Source organism: Centruroides vittatus, unplaced genomic scaffold, assembly GCF_030686945.1.
Source record: "Centruroides vittatus isolate TY-2023 unplaced genomic scaffold, ASM3068694v2 scaffold_386, whole genome shotgun sequence".
Taxonomy (NCBI): Eukaryota; Metazoa; Arthropoda; class Arachnida; order Scorpiones; family Buthidae; genus Centruroides; species Centruroides vittatus.
Window position 1 is genome coordinate 8166850 of NW_027122706.1, and position 20007 is coordinate 8186856.

The 20007-nt window shown below is 25.3% G+C and overlaps 1 non-coding gene across 1 annotated transcript; it reads left to right on the forward strand.

Annotated features, from left to right (window-relative positions):
* Positions 1 to 11078: 11078 nt before the first annotated feature.
* On the forward strand, positions 11079 to 11151 carry TRNAR-CCU (transfer RNA arginine (anticodon CCU)). Its single transcript has one exon. It is a non-coding gene; the product is annotated as a tRNA-Arg (tRNA).
* The last annotated feature ends 8856 nt before the right edge of the window (positions 11152 to 20007 follow it).

A 20007-nucleotide genomic window follows, 5' to 3' on the forward strand; every position in this document is an offset into this window, starting at 1 on the left:
CTCAATTCATTATGACTGATAATCGAGTTATAAAAATGCCTTTATCGTTTATATAATCAAATATGTATGTCTGTAAATAATTCATCACTGTAGCTACCGTTTCTGATTCTATATCTTCCGTATTAAAAAATTATTAGATTTTATTATAAATAAAATACATAAACAAACATCAAGGATCTATTATAATTATAATTACCCTTATGTATCAACATATTAATGAATATACCTGTATACAAGACCAGATTTGTACGATAAAGCTTAGAACTTTGCGTTATAAGCTTTGACTCCAGGCCTCACACTTTTACATGTATCGTTATATGGGGAGGGTCTGTTATACATTATAACTTACGACCACGAGTCTAAGTCCAGCCCTGCCTATATGGAATGTAATTTACAGAATTTATTAAAGAATTTTGAGTTCATTAGTTTAAAAGAAAAGAAAAAAATTGGAATAAATCACGTTTATATATTGTATTCTCCTATTTATATTCAATTTCTATGTACAATACATAAATGCTTTACGCTTTAACCTATATACACTTAATTAATTCAAGACGTGTGTTAATAATTATAAGGTTAATATAATAGTTTAATGAAATATAATGTGGAGAATGGTAAATTTAAAGTTGAATATAATAGAATTTTTCTGTCAGTGTTAAGCACGTATAAATACAGTTAATGCATGCAAAAAGATTTAAATTGTAAAAAGGAATTTGATACGCTCAACTGATTGATTTATGTAAAAGTTTTAGAATAAAAATTTAAATATTTAGGTTTACCTAAATAATTAAACACGTTTAACCAGGTTATTGTGAGTCGTTTATCGACAAGTTTCTATTTATCCTACTTTTACATAAAATTTTTACATATTAATTTAAAATGTTAATTCATTTGGAAAATTTTTAAAATTATAATAATCTGGTAATAATAATACATTATAAATTTAATTTAATACTCATTAAAAATTAAAAAATTATATATATATATTTTTTTTATCTTTTATAATATCTGTATAGATTAAATATTTATTTAAATATGATAAATGAGCTATTTTTCAACTAAAATATAATGCAAATGTCCTAATTCGTAAAATTTAAATTAGGAAAAACTAGACGAGTTTTACTATTCTAGGTTTCCTAATAACACAAATAAGGGATGATAGATATACAATTACATACAATGATATGCTGACCTAAAGAAGTACAGGTTGGTTTGCAATCACTCGTCGTTGCTGACTGTAATTATTGGACGAGAAGATGAGTTGGTCAAAGGATTTGTAAGCTGGACGAAGATGCCTTGCTCCTATATGTCACGAAAAAGATCGTTAAGATGAGAAATGGATCCCTGGTCTCTATGTTAATGGCTGCCTCGGAGGATATTTTCGAGTTTTGCTGGCTTTTTCACTACTATTACTGCCTGGATGAAGTGCTTGACCAGCAAAGAATTACATTCTGATACATTATACGAAACCCATGAAAAATATCTTCCAAGAATTTGAAGTTATATTAACTAAAATTGATAGTTATTTAAATTTTTATTTTTTCTTTCTTATAATAATATTTAATCATTTATTTAAATAACTCGATTTAAATATATTTAAACTGACTTTCAAATTAAATTAAATGTATTATTGCATTGTGTTAACATTAAATAATTATAAACGTTCAATTACCTAAGCAATTGTTAATGCGGATGATGGTTAAGTAATTACAGTTCTTTAGGGAACATCTTTTATTTTCTTTCAATGGCTTATTCTATATAAAGAAACAAAATTATCTGGAGGTATGTGAAGGATAATACATATGAATGTGATCTGAAATAAATTTTATATGAAAGGAAACGCGTTCGGTTGTTAAACCGGTCTTTTTCTCAAGTGATAAACGTCCTAAAAGATAAATACGATTATGAACGATGCAGCTAACTGAAAAAATTATCTACAATTACTTCGCGTCACCGTAAATTAGTTAAATTATATACTGTCATAGCAAACAGTGTTACGCTGAGAGGCAAAAATCAGAAGATTTTATTATAATAATTTCATAAAGTTTTATATAGTAGAGAGAAGTAAAAAGTTTCTCTATGATCTGGGATTATTTTGGTGATCTAAGATTTAAGATTGTTTTACCGTAGAAGGAAATTTTATGTCAACTATATTTCTCTCTTCCGTGAGAAGAAATAATATCAGGAAAGACAAAAAAGAGGTTATTGTTGTCATCAAATGTCTTTGGAAAAGAAATGAGAAAAACATCGATCCAGTCAGATCTGTTCAATTTTTCACAAACACATTTATCTGGTTTGCTAGACGATAAATGGATATCAAGATAAACTCGAGTTACTACTGTATTTATTGAGTGTAGGTATATATATATTATTTTTATAATTAATTTTTACTTATTTATTTAATTTTGTCAAGCATTAAATTTTAATAACGTTACACAATTCTTTTTTAGAATGGCTCGAATGTATTTTACTGAAGAAAAATAAAGAAACGAAGAGCATAAAATGTTTAATTCAATATCTAAATTTGGTTAGTTTAATTATTAATAGTCATATTAATAATCGATGACCTTGTTTTATCATCCCAGAGATATCTCCAACATAAGAAAGGTTCTTCTTATATGATGTTTCTTGAAGACCTTGAAATAATTCAGCGTTGTAAAAGAAAAAAATGCCATGTGAATATTAATAAGAAGACGATAAATGGCATTCTACGCCTTTCTAACACTGTTTAAAATACAGTACGGAAATTACAGATAGAACAAAAAGGGATAAAAACTGGAACAGGGCTGTCTTCAGAATTTCTTCTTTTTAAATTGTCCTTCAGAATTTAAAGTTTGGCAGTTAATTATTATTATCATTATTATTATATTATCTTAGCTTTGTACTTCGTGACAGTTATTTAAAAAGCCGATATTTGTATTAAAAACAAAGAAGTTTGTTGATTTTTATACGATTTAATAAATATTTGATTGACACAATATAAAATTGAACAGATAAACAAGACTTTATACCTTAAGACCTTCGAGTTAATGATCTTTTCTATTGTTCCTAATGCGATTTTAGATGATATAAATCATTATCTTCGTTTTAATTATTTAAAGTCCGGTCGCTTGTTTTTATAGACTGAATATTGTTTATCTCATACATTGGGTCTAATCTAGGTCTAGGTCTAATTTATAAGTAAATTGAATGATCATTATTGATTTCATTCATCTAGAAACAATAAATGATCGCCGATGATTGCTATTATCTCTAATTAATTGTCGTTAATTTAATATCTAACTGGTCATGCATTCAACTTAAGTTAGTATAGAAACAACACTAAAATCCTCTAAAAAATCATTAATTTAATAAACAAAAGCTTAAAAATAAGTTTTTTAAAACAATTTTAAGTTATCTCTTACGCATCTACACCCATAATTTCCATTAATTTCTATAGACTTTGAATTATCGTTTTAATATCGTTCATAGTAGCATTTAAGTGTATATAAAGCTATTAAAATTATTCTGGAGCTATGCACTTCTATAATAAATGTAATAATTTGTAATATTATCAGACATAAGTTATTACTTATCAGTCTAATCTAAAAAGTACGGATGTATACGCATTTTTTCAAGCTATTTCTCCTATGTTAATTTATGTGTTATTTGATAAGACTCCTCCTTTCGCTCTTAAACATAGTAATTAGTTCAGAGCATCAAAATTTTGATAAATAATATAAGAAAGTTGTTGCATGTAATACAGCTTCCAAATGATAGTATTTTCGATGTGAATAAAATTGCATTCACGTTGAACTGAAAACAGGTTTGTAACATCAAGGTCTCTATCAAGGACTTATTTCAGAAAAAAGAGGGAATCTTTTCCAGAAGTTTTGCAATTTGTAATGTATAACTCATGCTGCTTTTAAAGATTCAAACTTTGTAATTTTATAGAGGAATAATAATGTATTTACATCACGTTCAATAGTTTAGGAAATAAGAAAAGGAGATTTCCTCATCAAATATATCGTATATACTTTTAACACTTTCAAGGGAGGCACCTTGTTCGTCACTTCCATATTTGGTTATAGTTATAGATAATTCTGTAGATATCATCGTAATTTATTTTTTATTTAGTAGTAATTTATCGGAAAGTAGCTCTAATTAGAAAATTAATTTATTGAAAAAAATAATAATAATTTTAAAATGTTATTTAAGTAAGTTTAAGTCAATGGCATTAACGTATTGTGTTAATCATTTTTATTTTGGCAACTGTTATTATTCAAATTAAATTAGGCTATAATCTATGTTTATTTTATACATGTTATGTTCTGTGTATAATATATTATTAAATGTTTAACATAAGATTTAAAATTAAGCGCGGTAAGTGCTCGTCTAATCGAAACTTTCCATTACTAAAAATTTGAGTATAAATCGAAACACATTATCATTAATTTATAGCGTGATTGAACGTAATCCATTAGTGTAATTCTAAGTACTTTTAGAGCCGATGTTTAACAGAATATGTTTATGAAATTGTAAAAGCGAATTAAATTTAAATGTTAAAATCAACAGAATTTTTCATTAAGAAAAATCATTATTTAAGTTAAATCAAATTTTTATTTTCAATATTTTTATATTTTATTGATTTATTTTATAAACTTATGGCAAATAATTAAATTTAGAGATCTAAAAGTGCATTTTACAGTAAATTTTATTACGAAGTTAGATTTTAAGTAGGAATTACACAGTAACATTTTGCCGAACGTGATGATTTTGATATTCTAGACTACGTTTATTGAAGGAAAAAGTGTAGATAAATATAAAAATTTTACGCCTTTTGTTGCATTATTACGCGTATCAGACATGCTTCGAGTTTCATATGCAATGACCTCTTTGAAGATTTAATACAACATTCTAAAAAGTTTTTAAATATCATATTCACTAATCCTATATTTAAATGAACCAAAATTTTCCTGGAGGTAACGACTTTTCTTATAATAAATTTTGGCATTAATCTTATTATGTAGAGGCTATAGAGAATATATTAAAGATTGAGCTGAATAACATCCTTATTCAATATAACAGCAACTTTGTATTACTTTTAAGTTATTTTTTATTTATTATTTCATTAGTTTAGACATTAATATTTTTAATTTTAGCGAATTGTTAACGGAGAGACATACATTGTTCCATTAATGAAAATATATCGTGGCGTCAATTCTATTTTTATTTAATGCTTCACTTATTTTCATTTACTGTCCTTCGAGAAACTAAATAATTACTAAAGTCACTTACATATTAACTGTATTACTCACAACAAATAATAACAGTACTTTAAATAATAATATACAGTATAATGATATTCATTCTTATAAATAATATACGTCTACTCTCTAATTGTTTTAATAATTGAAAATAATCATAAGAAGTTTCGTTATGGAGATAGTTAATATATAATTTAGTATTTTGTCAGTTTATTAAAATAAAATTACATAAGATTTTAAAATAACTACGTTTATTGTTATGTTATTTCATAACTGAAGTGATAAAGATACTACCGAGAATTTCTCAATAGGTTTCTATTCAAAGAAAATGACAGCGAAGTGGAGATTTTCGTATCATCGTCGCCTCACGCTGATTATTATCTGTTATAATAATTAAAATCGTGACTACGTTACATAAAACATCTTAATCTGTCGCAATATTCTACGCAAAGCGGAATCTTATTAATATTCACCGAATCCAACCCAAAGGGAAGTTCACAAAATGTCACGTTATTCAACTCTTGGTTTACTCTGATAACTGCCCAAAGGTTTTAAGACAACCATTCATCCAACTTGTCAATATGATAGACGTCGTTGCTAGTTTTCTGGTGAAAAGCCTTCCAGCTGCTGCTACCGACTTATGAAAGCTGAAGCATTAGAACATTCGTGATCATACTCCCACTCTTACATAAAAAAAAAAATTCCTCTGTAGAATATTTTTACAATAATCGAGATGAAGGAAAACTTGATACAAAAAAATCATCTTTTAAAGGATGATTTTATCTTCGTTATTCAATTGTGTATTTATAGTTATGACGCAGGAAACGTACTATTATGTAATTCGTTAATACAATAGGTTATATCAGACTATTTTGACATGCCATGTGTATTGTTGTTTAAAATTTAACTTGTCGAGAATTGTTATTGCAATCGCATTTACTGTATTGCCGTCTTTACTATTTTACTATATATGCAATTAATAATGTGTAAAAAATATAAAATTAATATAGATTTGATCTCGTTTGGTTTGGTTTGGTTTCGTGAGATAATGCGACATAACACATGGAAGATATGTCAAGGAAGTGTCTCCAGGGAGAATTTTCTATAGGAAGCTGGCCCTATTTACGTGTTAGGCACGTGAAGTACACCCGGAAAACACGTTGTTGAGGTGCGAAACTACGACCAACTAGCAGGGTTTAGTGGTTTTATTCGCTCGGAGATTGGTGGGCAATCCGAGGATTTTTATAAGGTTAACGACTATAAAATTCGTTAACGATTATAATGATTAAACTCAAAAATATAAATTTAAAAAATACTCAGAATTGACGTAAAATTTTTGATTACGTCATAGACTATATTATACTTTTTATTTAATGCTTAATGCTATATTTTTCAGGTAACATTGTTAAATACTTATTTCGAAACGTGTTTTGGGAACCCAAACAATTTACAGCTTTAATATTATGAATAAAGTATATTTATATGAGTAGCTAAACGCTTAAATTTCGGATGTAACTTATATCTATTACATAAGAAACAAGATCTTCGGATGGTAAACTTCCAAATATATGTAATCATACGGTTCATATGTCAATTTGAAAATAGGACATATAGGAATTATAATTAAAGGTAAGGTGTTATGTAATAATGTGTTTGGTGGGTGTTGAGTTCAGCATATTCCACTAAAGTAGTTCAAAATTTGCATAATATATCAAGAAACTAATTCGAGTTTTGAAAGTAATTCTTTGTATTATTAAATTAAGAAGTAGTAAACGACCGATAAAAACTAATGATGTTTAATTAATGGCTAAATAAACGATTAGAGAATTAAATGAAAGAAAATAAAATTTAATTAATTGTTTGTTTAAAAGTCTTATTATTTACTTATTTAATATTAAATACCGAATAAAAGTTTTGGTTTGTATAGGCTTCAGTGGATAAATTGATAATTTAATAATAAATTTATATAAAATAATTTTTCGTTTAATTTTTTAATCAAATATCGATTTTATTACAGAAAATTTAATACAATTTTTATAAAAGTATAATCAAAATAGACGTGGGCCTATATGCGCTAATTCTGTTAAAATTTTAATTGATTCATTTTTCTCTAATTCTTATATTTTTTATAGAAAAATTTATATTTTCGAAGCATTTATTCTATAAAAAATAAAAAATTATAATGTTTAAATTAGAAACTCGCATTTATAAATTCATTCTTAAATTTTAATAACACACGATAACACGATAACTTCTTATTTATTATTTGAAATTTAACAACATTTATTTTATTAATGATTAATGATTTGTAATTAAAATAAAATTTCTATAAATAGCTTCAGGTCTTACAGTAATAATTAATACTTAATGCCTCATAAAATATCTGCTAACGTCCTATATTTGTTAAAAATCGAGATTTATGCTGAAAAGAAAACACAAATAACGTACTTTGTAACTGTCTAAAGTAGTAGTAATGAATGAACATTTAAATTGTAAATTCAGTCAACTTTTACCTCATTAAATTGGGCTTGTTCTGTTTATAGAAGAAGGTTGTTAACTTTCACGACCTTCCTACTAAATATCGAAAACCATTAACCCTTTTCTCTTTCTATTCGAAACATAGACCGATCACGAACGATTCGCTGAAAATAAAATAGGATGAACGTGAATTTTCGTTGTGGGTTGTTTTGTTGTGTTAAAATCTTACTACAGAAATCACGAGTACCCGTGGGAGTTTACGAATTTGTGCTATATCGACCATTGTAAATGCGATGTTAAAAGGTGTTTGGACCACCTCTTGCTGTGCGTGATTTTCTTACGCTTTCTTGTCACGTTCACGTGATTTATAGGACAATTCCGGATAGGACAATCCATTTGTATTGTTTCCAATGACATTTTCTACCATATCTGAGATATTGAGGGCTAAAACCTATTATTTAAGGCAAAGTTTTCGTGAATTAAACTTATTTTTTATTTATTCTATTTAATTTTATAGCATCGTAAAATTTCACGAGTGATAAATCTTATTATTCTATTCTAATGACATACAAGTTTAAATGTTGTCTATTTTTTTACACCATTTACTATTAATAAATTTAATCTATTTTGAAAAGGACATAAATATAAGATACTATATTTTCCTACTTAATAATTAAAAATTTATATAATTAGTTATAAATAAATATTTCTATTTATAGATAATTGTTATTGATATTCATAGTCGCTTAACATTATTTCCTACAGGAAAAAAACAAAACAATAAAAAAATAATCGTAAAAATATTAAAATGAGTATCTTTCTTTATACATTTGCCTCTAAGTTAATTTTAATTTTAAAAAAGAAAATTATATAAGGAATGATTATTAATGTCAACTATTATAAGTGTTAAAAACACTCCAAATAAATGCAACAATTAAATTATTTCTGCGCTTTGAACCGAATTAAAGTGCGCTATGTAATTTATTATTTGTCCTCAGTACATCCTGCACTCGAAGATCTTTCTTATGAATAGGGTGCATTGCACCTAATATACAGTACATCAGCAAGTCGGTAATAGCCACAGATTAAATATGTATTTCCCGGTTAAGTATACGCCTCAGCTACATTATAATTAAGCTATTAAAATTGCATGTTTACTCATAGGGTGGTCACAAAGAAACAGAGACATGCCTGTTCTGCATAAATTAAATCGATTGTTACATATTCATAGCCTTTTTGAAATAAAGAAAGTCGTTGTTTCTTTCGCCGACACGAAAACATTAGCAGCTTATAATCACAAATTAAAAATCTTTCAATTATCTTTCAAGTGATCGTGTTTACACTCTCAGTTGGCGAACAATGAATAGAATCGTTTATGCATACGTTAGAATGTAGAAAGGTAATTTATCAAATTTACGGATCAATGTAATCCAGATGGATATAATTTTATAAATCAGTCATGTTTAATACGTTTATGAATATAATATGATTAATCTAACAATAATTGGAATTAAGAAAAGAGTGTTAAATGATTGCACGAGCACTCTATGTAGTCAAGTTGCACTAAAAATTAACTAATTAATCAATTTGAAAGTCATTTCTATGTTAAGTCGAACTTCTTTGACAAATTGCCTTGACATTAGGAAACTGGAAATGTTTACTAATCATTACTCATTTAGACATAAGATATTTTAAAACTTATAAACCGAATATATTTGAAGAATTGTAAAACGTGTGGCTATTTATAGTGTTTAAATCTTATCTGAATCGTGTCAGAACTGATTAGTAGATACAAAGCTGTAAAATGTAAACAAATTATGAATGTTTCTATAAAAAAAACGTTTATAGAAGCGTGTAGTAACTAATGTGTATATGATTCGAATTCATTTTTATAATAAAAAATCGTCTATACATTTTATGTCTTTTCATTCATAAAATTTGAATAAAAATTCGATTTAAAAGATCATTTTGATCTTAATGTATTTTAAATTGTTGTTTTAAAACTTTTTACTCTGATGTAAAAGTAAATAGATTCTATGTATTTGTGTACTTATATTTTTATTGATTTTATATTTAATAAATAGTATAGGAGACAATTTATTTGTACTCATTTTAATTTCTCTTTTATATTATTCATTATGATGAATTCATTTTAGATTTTTAAACTAAAGAAATTAGATTTTATAATCCTCACTAAATTATTCTTTTATTTATTTAACAATTCGTTGAATAGAACAGAAAACGTATGTAAATTGCTCTATACAATAATTATTTTTCTCTATTCTACTTTCCTGTATTTATCTTAATTGTTCTTGCTTCAATAACAGACGGGAATGTAAATAAAATGTCAAATATGTTTCCTTCCCACGCAAAATGAAAGTGATTAAAACAAATTAAACTTGAAGAAAAAAAGAAGTCAACAGATCCATCTAAGTTATTATTTATAATTAAATTTTGTTTTTGTGTGATAATTTTGCTCATGTACAGTACAGTACAATACATCACACTGTCATTTTCAATGGTACGTTTGCATTTAGTTCAATGAATAACGCATTTAAACAATGTTTTATATCATAATTTTTTAGAGAATATCGGGTCAAAGTCAATCATCTACTTGTATCTACTTGTGTAAGTTCGTAGGTTATAACCTATAACACCCGTTCCTTTGCCAAAAGTCCCGTTAGAAACTTGTTTTTAAATTTCGGAATTGCTCATTATTCAATATAGAAGCATCAACTCAGAACGTAGGTCTTAGTTCAAGTTTGAAAAATTTATTATAAGCAATCATTTCTTACTCGTGTACCCCATAGCTAATAATATAAATCTAAATATGGTAACTCAGAAGTTATGTAAAAACTTTACTATAAATTTTCCTATAGTACTCTACATAATTGGAACAACTAAAACATAAGATCATTATTATATATTTAATTATTTGATAGTTTCATTAATAACTTTAGATTCTTAAAAATTTATTTTATAACAATAAATAAAAATATAAATTATCGTATTATTTTAATTGATTTTAAAATCATCGATATGAATAGATAACTGCAATCTATATGAATGAAATTTTATAATGAATGAAAATAAATGCAGTAATTTTCCTAAATTTCCCTCCGTAGTGCAATCGTCAAAAAATGTCCTAGTTTTCCATGGATGACTAAGTACAGTAGCTATTTTCTCATAAATGTTTCATTCTATTTGTATATATTAAATTCGTGCTCGTATAAAACGTATCGTATAATGCAAGGAATAACATTTACGTGATTTTAAAACTATTTAAACAATACGCTTACCTCGATATAGCGATAGAAATATACAGTATAATAAAAAAAAAAATGTTCAGCCGTAGCCCCTGTGGCCTAATGGATAAGGCATCGGTCTCCTAAACCGGGGATTGCGGGTTCGAGTCCCGCCAGGGGTATAGTTTTTATTAATGAACTTGTTTTGTGTTTACCTGGTAAATTGCTTTAAAGATTGGCAAAAAATAAATATAGTATTAAAAAAATTTTTATTATATATTTGTCACAGGTTCGATAAATTCGTTAAATATGTAATATTAATTGCTTATTGTTAGTAATTTTAGTACGAACTAATTAAACATCAATAATTAATATTTATAGAAATTTTTCGAAAAGATATTAATTACAGAAAGGTTAAAGTTTTAAAATGATTGTTGTATAATTATATATTAATTAAACGAGTTCAAACAATACTCAAATTGAATACAGTAAAAATGATAATTAGATAACAGCGATAAGGCGAACTTAGTGTGTTTCTGTTGTTATCATTCACTCCACACACAAAGATGTTTGTATTAAGAGAGGAAGGGCACGAAAGGTCAGGCTGCACCCTAAACTTCGTAATTATTTTAAGCTAGTGAAAAGCCAAACTGCAACGTAATGCTTAGGTAATTATTTCTGACCAGTGAAAAACAACTTTAAGAAAGATATACGTCACCTTTTGTTTAATACAAAGAAACTACAATAATATTCAACGCTATTGTACGATATTGTCATTGTATTTTCAGAATAATAACAGCGATATTTACGATTTTACTTTATTATTTATTAATTAGTTGTAATAATACTTACATATTTAATTTCCATTTAAAATTTAAATTCGTTATTATAGTTTCTTGTTAACATTTTAAAAAATTGGACTGTTTTTAATATTATCTTAAATTGTAACAAGTCATTTTGTATTAATTACGTTTATTTTATATATAAATATAAATTTAAACGTCACAAAAACGCAGACAATGTTGTTAGAGTTATAAACTCGTTTTAAATATTTTAGGTTTGTCATTATTTCAGATTCAATAACGAAAAAATTTCCACCCCAGCTATAATCTAGACAATGATGATAATTAAATTTTAAGGTTAATTATTACTTTATTACGATTTGGATATTTTTATACTAAATTGAAATTATTTCATATTCGCATTGTTATCTTTATATAGCTAATGTGTAAAGAAATAAAACAATTTCTTTTATTGTAGTTCATTCGTGACTGAGTAATAAGCATTAAGCTTATGAAACTTCTTTTGAAACTTTATATAAATCGTTCAAGTAAAATTTTAACTAATATAAATATGTAACATATTATATGTATGCGATGTAATGCTATTTACTATATGTGCTCATTACTAATATGTACAGTATGCAACGTTACATATGTAAACCAACATTTTATATGTAAAAACTAATTGTTTATTATTATTATTTTAAGAAAAAGTATATTTATAATTATAAATTTTATTTTCTGTTAAGTGAAAAAAAAATGAAAAGTCCTTTCAGCTTATTTTCATTCTCATTTAAATGATTTTTAAATTTATTATTGTTTTTATGAAGTATTTTTTTATTGAATATCTGATAAAAAATCTTTATATTTAGTTAATTTGTATAATTTTCATATAAAAAGAATACGCAATTTTTGCGCATTAAAATGATTAATGGAATTCGGAATAAAGAATAGCTTTGAATGAAAATATTCTAGGAAAATGATTATTATATCGGTATATATGATTTTGATAATAGATATTAATTTGTGTTTTTATACTGTTTGAGTGTTTTTTAAATAACGAAATCATTAAAATTCAAAAGAAGAAAAGAACATTGAAAATTTAGGGTATTACGAGTAAGTCCTATTGTTATATTAACTAGGCAATCGAGATTATGAGTGACGACTAGACAAGTGCAGTGCAAAAATATTGTCTGACATTCCACTTAAAAGAAGCACGGCCGAGAGATTATAATGGTTCTCTTCAAAGATAAAGAAGACGTCATTTTCTCGAAAGCCATTATATACAGAAAATTGCAGCATATTTCTCACCTTTATGTAGGAGCATTCGTGACAACGCACTTAATTTTTTTAAAGCTCTGTATTCATATAAATTTACTCATTTGGTTTAAAACCTTATAAATTTAAAATAAATTATTGTTTTAATGCCCAATTAATGATACTTCTACACTTATTTTCGAAGAAATATACAGTTTACTGACCATTTAAATATATATAAATTTTAACTCAGTTGTATTCAAATTTTATGATTTCAAAGATAAACATTTATTTATTATAGTATCTATCTCTAAACATTCTAAACCAATAATTATTATCAAAAGCTTTAAAATTGCTTAAAACATTTTTCTAAATACATTTACATAAAAATCATAGGATACGTGGAACTGAACTTACCATGTTTATATGGAAGATGTTATTTACTTCTTTATATATTATATGCAGGAAAGAACTACAGTTATAATATTTATGAAAGATACCCATAATTACATCTCATCGTAGAATAAAAACTTAAAAATATGTTCGATTTATGCATTTATAAGTCTATTTATATGATTAACATCTGCTCATAAGTAATATGAAAACTTATAGATCACACCGAAGCAATTTAAAGTTGATGATAAGAGATGCGGGTGGATCATTAATGAGAATGCAAGAAAGATAAAAGGAAATGAAGAAAGTATTATACATTATACTACATATATACAGTAAAAATATATATATATATATATATATTTTCTATTGAGATAAGATAAAACTAAAACATGCATATATTAATCATACAGTATAACCTACATAACTTTAAGTAGAATAAATTACATTTATATTAGAACAAGTCAATTTACCTATTTTTTTGTTAGACAATGGTTTTATTCTAAAAGTTAGAATATGTCCTTTTAAGAGAGAGAGATGCTATCAAAAATGTTTACTGTCTTATTTAATATCCATAATATTTATATTTCGAGGACTTTTTTTTATATTTTAATATTTAATTAATTCAGGGTTGAAATTTTAATTATATAGTGATTATCGTATCATTTTTTTCTCACCGAGTAAAATTTCTTATGAAAAAAAAATAAACATTGGAGTGATGTATAGCTGCGGTTTAAATAGAACAAAAGGTTTAGGTCATACATTGAAAATTATCCACAAAATAAATTGGAATAATAGGTTCGGTACGATTGTCAAGAGAAGAAAACGGATGGTTTATTCGTTTTGTTTGACCTGTTTTTAACATCCGAAGTCATTAAAACAGAAAGATGATGGAGAGGAAGGAAAGTCTTTTCTGACATCATGCCCTGTGGTATAGCCCGAAGGTAAAGTCGCTGAACAAAAATATTTCAGAAGTTTAAATAAGGAAATTTATAAGTATTGTAGTTTGACCATCATTGTTTCTCACGGTCCATATTTAAAATCTTCAGTGAGCGTGATTATCTGAAATCCCTCGAACTTCTTTCAAATTTAATTCAGGATAATTCTATTATAAGAAATATTTTATAAAGATCTATTTTATTAAATTTTATATCATCAAAAATAAGGAAAATTAGCATCAAATTGAAGTCATTTTTAGCTTCCAGGATGTTCAACTTTTTATTTAAAATTTCTATCCTTAATTTATTCTAAAAATTTTTATTTAAATCACATCAAATTTAATTTTTTTTTAAATAAGAAATATTCACAAAATCGGATTATGTTACAAATCAAATTTATTTATTACATAATTCAAAATTAATTAATTATTTAGAAATTAGCATAAAAATATTATTAATTTCTTGAATATCTGTACAAAGGCAACATTGGTCAATTTAATAATTTAAAATAATTTTATGATTTTTACAGTTAAGTTAATAAAAAATTAGATTTTATTTTTTATTTATAAAACAGTTCAATTGGAATTATTAACGCAACTAAAATGTTTAAAATTTAAATATTAAATATATTTTTATCAAAGCATTTTAACGTTTTAATCTTTTAATATGGTATTTTCTATGAGCTTTCAGATTAAAAATTTCAAAAATTTCAATGTTATTTTCTAGTAATTTTTTTATAAATAAATAATCTAAATATATTTGTCATTTGATATATTATTTTATAATTATTTAGAAATAAAATCAGAAGTAAGGCGTAAATCATAGATTTGCATTCACCCTATCAAACTAATCGATTGATAGAAATTAATTTAACTCCTGCAGTACAGGTTAATTTTTAAAAAATATTTTATGCAGATAGTAAACATAGTTTCTTTAATAATAAATTTGAAGAATACGACGATAATGCAGTAATAAATTAAATAATAAATCATCATTAATTTATAAATTTCTTGAATAATGGATACAAAAAATTCGAATTATTTAGATTTAATACAAATTACAAATCATTTTGTCAACGTTTATTTTAAAAATTTCTTGATATACATGAACATAAATCAAGTAATAAATAGATTAAAGAATGTTAAATAGGCTACAGGAGCAAAATTTTTTCATCATTTCTTTAATTAGTTAATACAAAAGTTTTCGAAAATTAAAGTAATTCATAAATTTATTTTTGTTTTGTTTTTAAAATTTATTTTCTATGACATTCTTTATTATTTATTTATCATTAAGATTCTTTTTAAAAGTTAATCATTGATTAAAATAAGGATGAATTTTACTAAAATTTTTAAATTTATAACACAGACCTACATAAAATTATTAAACAATTAAGAAATTCTTAGTAACTTTTTAATTATTTTATTCACAGAAAATATTTAATTAAAATATCAATAATAGGAAATTTAAATATTCATATTTTTATATCGGGTTAATGTAAACATTTCTCATGGTCTACATAAAATTTACATTATTCCTATTCTATATTTTCAGTATAAAGTTTCATTGGTAACTTTAATTTAAAAAAAAGCAATAAAAACAAAATTAAGAAAGTTAATATAATTATTTAGAATTCGAACATAAAAATAAATAATATAAATACTTTTAAATTATTATGTTTAATTTATGGATATTTATATAATAATAACTAATTTATTATTTTAATAGGCAAAATAATATATTTGTTTTGTCTATTATTTGAAAACGAATACTTAAAATGTAAACTCATTTAACGATAAAAAATTCTGAATAAATTATGTTCATTTTTTACTTTAATCTTAATTTCTTTCGCTAGCATTAATGATATATTTAATAGCAATATTACTATACTAAATAGCATGTCATTATAAGAGTAGGGAAAAAAATAGACAATTCTGAATATTATATTCAGGATATTTAAAAAAATTTCTTTCAGATATTTCAAGAAATCTTTACAAACAATAATTAATTTAATTGGTAATGATAATAATTTAAAATATCTTTATGAAACAGAACTTTATCATAATATTAAAATTGTTTTGTATTTTATGATATTATTTAATATGTACAGTATTAACTTATTTAAAGTTTATATTTTTCGAAATTGGTATTAACATATATTTAAATTTTGTACTAATTCTACAGATGTTTTAGGTGTCCAGAATATAGAAAATATAATAATAATAATAATAATAATATTATTATTATTATTAAAGGGTAGAGCCTACTCAAGGGGTGAATAAAGGAAGAAAGTGATTGAATGAGAAAGAGGATAAGAAGGAAGAGAGATCTCAGTAGGATACTGAGCAGATAGGGTGAGTGAGAAATTGAGAAAATAAACATATTTGTTGAGAAATATTTACATGATACTTGTAATTATATAAAGAGCTTCAAATAAACAAATTTTAAACTGCTTATTATTATATAAATATATTAACGTTTAATATATTCGTATAGTGATAAAACAGTTTGGAAATTATTCATTTTTATTAAACTGTTTAATTAAATTTTTTTATTTGCTATAAATTTTATTTATTTATTTTTTCGCTTACAAAATGAAATGTACAAACATAACAAACGTGTCTTGCAGCATCCGGTTATTTAAAAAGCTAAAAAATTAATTAATACATAGCTACGAAAAGAAAATTATTGTTATTTAATATATTTATATTTCTCTATTTGAAGTTCATATGTTAAAAAAGAATAACATCGTATTGCAAGATAGGTAACATGATCTTTATAACAGGAGATTGACAACTGCTTTCTGATAATTATAGATAAATTTAATGAACTATACTTTTTATAAGCCTGCAATGAAGTCTTCGGGGAAAATTAGTTCAAGTAACTAGAATATAGAGAAGTAACAATAGCCTGCAGATAGATTTTAAAATATTCTTTATCTATAAAGGAACATATCATCAATGGTTACTAAATATTTCCTAAATGATAAATGAATTATTAAGTGTTGATATAATGACGTATAATTTAAAATAATCATTAATTATATTTGTACAATAATTTGTAATATCATTCTAACTAACAATTATATATTTAATATTCATAATATTTTTGATATTGTGAATATTAAATAGAAAATGAAACTGTTTGTTTTTTCTATTTAAAAAATAGAAGTTTCAAATACTAAAGTAACATTTAATTTAAAAACTTAAATGCAATTTTAAAAAATCGAAATTGATTTTTATTTATTTATTTTTTTACATAGCGATACAAAAATGAACATCTTTTCGTAGAATAAATAGAAAAGTCATCTTTTTATACATAACTTGAATAAAAAATTTTGTTTGCTGATGGAAATCATTGGAAAATTTAGTGAAAAGTTTAAAGAAGATAAAATTAAAAATAAGGCAAAATGTATAATGTCTTAAGCATTTCGAAATAATCATGAAAGATATATTTAAATAAACATAATACAGTCGAACTTCCAATAAGGGGCCGTCCAATAAATTACGTCCACATTTTTCTTGAAATTTTAACTCCTCTTCTCCCCATTTCCTAGTTTTGTCCAAGTTTCCGTAACCTCCTCTCCTGTTCGGACATCCAATAAAATTCAACCTCCTCGAAACCTTTATCACTTTATAAATAATAAGATGCACAAACTGATGAAATTTAATGAAATAAAACGGACGTTCATTGAAGTTCAACCCTTCTCCTCCCTTACGTCCAATTTTGTCCGACTTGTCATAACCCTCTCCCTTCCTTTCAGTGTAGCCGTCATTTATGGACAGCCCCTAACCTCCATCTCCGAATAACGGTCATTTTTATGTTCTCGTCAGTGGCTGTTGTTCAGAGGTTTGACTGTTTAATACTGCAGAATGTTTTACAAATGATGTAAATTGAGTTTATTTTTCAAATCTACCATCGTTTCAATTTTTAACAAAATATTTAAAATAACTGAATAACTAATTGTTAATAAACAAATAGCATTCAAAATATAAATCGTAGTTCATTGTCTGTACGCAGGGCCTCTTCCACTCATAAGAATTACAAGCTGCCTGGCAAATTCTGATCCCATAAGCACAATTACGGGCCTTCATCACAATCCTGTAATCGTATGCCCCCGACACAAATCTTCTTTGTTCCTTCTGTAAGTGGTCATATTTCTATATATTCAAAGGAATTCGAGATCCAGTCAAGAGGAATCGGCCAGTTGGCCTTGAGAAGATATTGATCTTCTCACTGCCATTATGTTTCCGGACTCGAATCCAATCCGGACTTTCGAGATTTTTCTTGAGTAGTTCAAATTAAATTCCATTCTTCATTCTTTAAACTTGCTACTCATTCATTACAGTTGTGACCCGCCCATAATGTGTAAAATTGAGGCCGGCTATGCAGGCTATTGTGCACTGTGTCCGCATGACAAATTCAAAATCCAACTCAGAAAGACGGAACAAAGAAAAACTTGTGTTTAAGCTTGGTGTAAAAAGTAAAACTGTCTTTTAATGACATGATGAGTGCTCAAATCCAAATCACTTTATAAACTATTTCTTGTCATTTCTAATGCATAATTTTAACTTTCTAATTATTAAATGCATGTAAAGCATGAAAATATACTATGCGAAATATTTTAGCGTATATAAATTTTCGTTCATATTTTAATTTATAATTATTTAAACTGTTTAAATAAGTATTATAAGTTCCCGGCTTCTTTTTTATATTAATTTCTAATGAAATTTTTCTATTTTATTATCTTTTCTATATATAATGCATCAAACTTTACAAATTGTAATGATGAGAAATAAACTGTATTTTTATAAACGGTGCTTTCTTTCGATCTTTTCTTTATAATTTAAAAACAGGCACAGAAAATCTTTCTACTATAAATAAAGTGAATTTCATATTTAAGAATAACAATGTGTAATGTAATGTTCGATCGACAAAAGCTTGATATCCGTTAAAAGATCAAGACTTTTGTTCGCTAAATTTATAAAAGAATCTCATTAAACTCTTCATACAATTTTGATGAATTTCTTTTATTAATATCTTCCGAGTTGTTTCTATTTAAAATAGAATAGTTAACCTTATTGTTATAATATAAAATGACGCTTACCATCTGGCACGAACTGACCTCTTTCGTTTCCTGTATTTCGCAGTCACTTGTAATTTCCTTTTAGACTATATTATAGGCAACATATAGTAGACTTGCCTATTGTTTTCTCTCGGTTAATTAGAAAGTTTTCTTTTTTTTTGATCAAGGTCGGAATCTTTTTGGGTTTTTCACCCGATGAGACTCAACTTGCTGTTTCTGCTAATTTTGTCTTGGTGTTCAATGACCCACTTCTGTCAAATTTTTATTTTGTTTTTGACAGGAAGACGAATTCACTTCGTGAGTGATTAAATACCTGAGTTTTGTATAATTCTAATCGTCTATTGTTATGAAAAAATTGATTTAAAATAATTTATTTTAGTTATTAAAATTTGTATACTCACGACAAACAGTAATTTATAACAGTAAATTACTTTTTTATAACTATTTTTTTTATAAATTAATTCACAAAGTTTCAAACGTTAAATGTAATCTAGATAAGTATTTTATCATTTTAGAATCATTCTATTATAATAATTACTACTATTTTAAACTATTTTCTATATATATTCGGACTTTTAATTAATT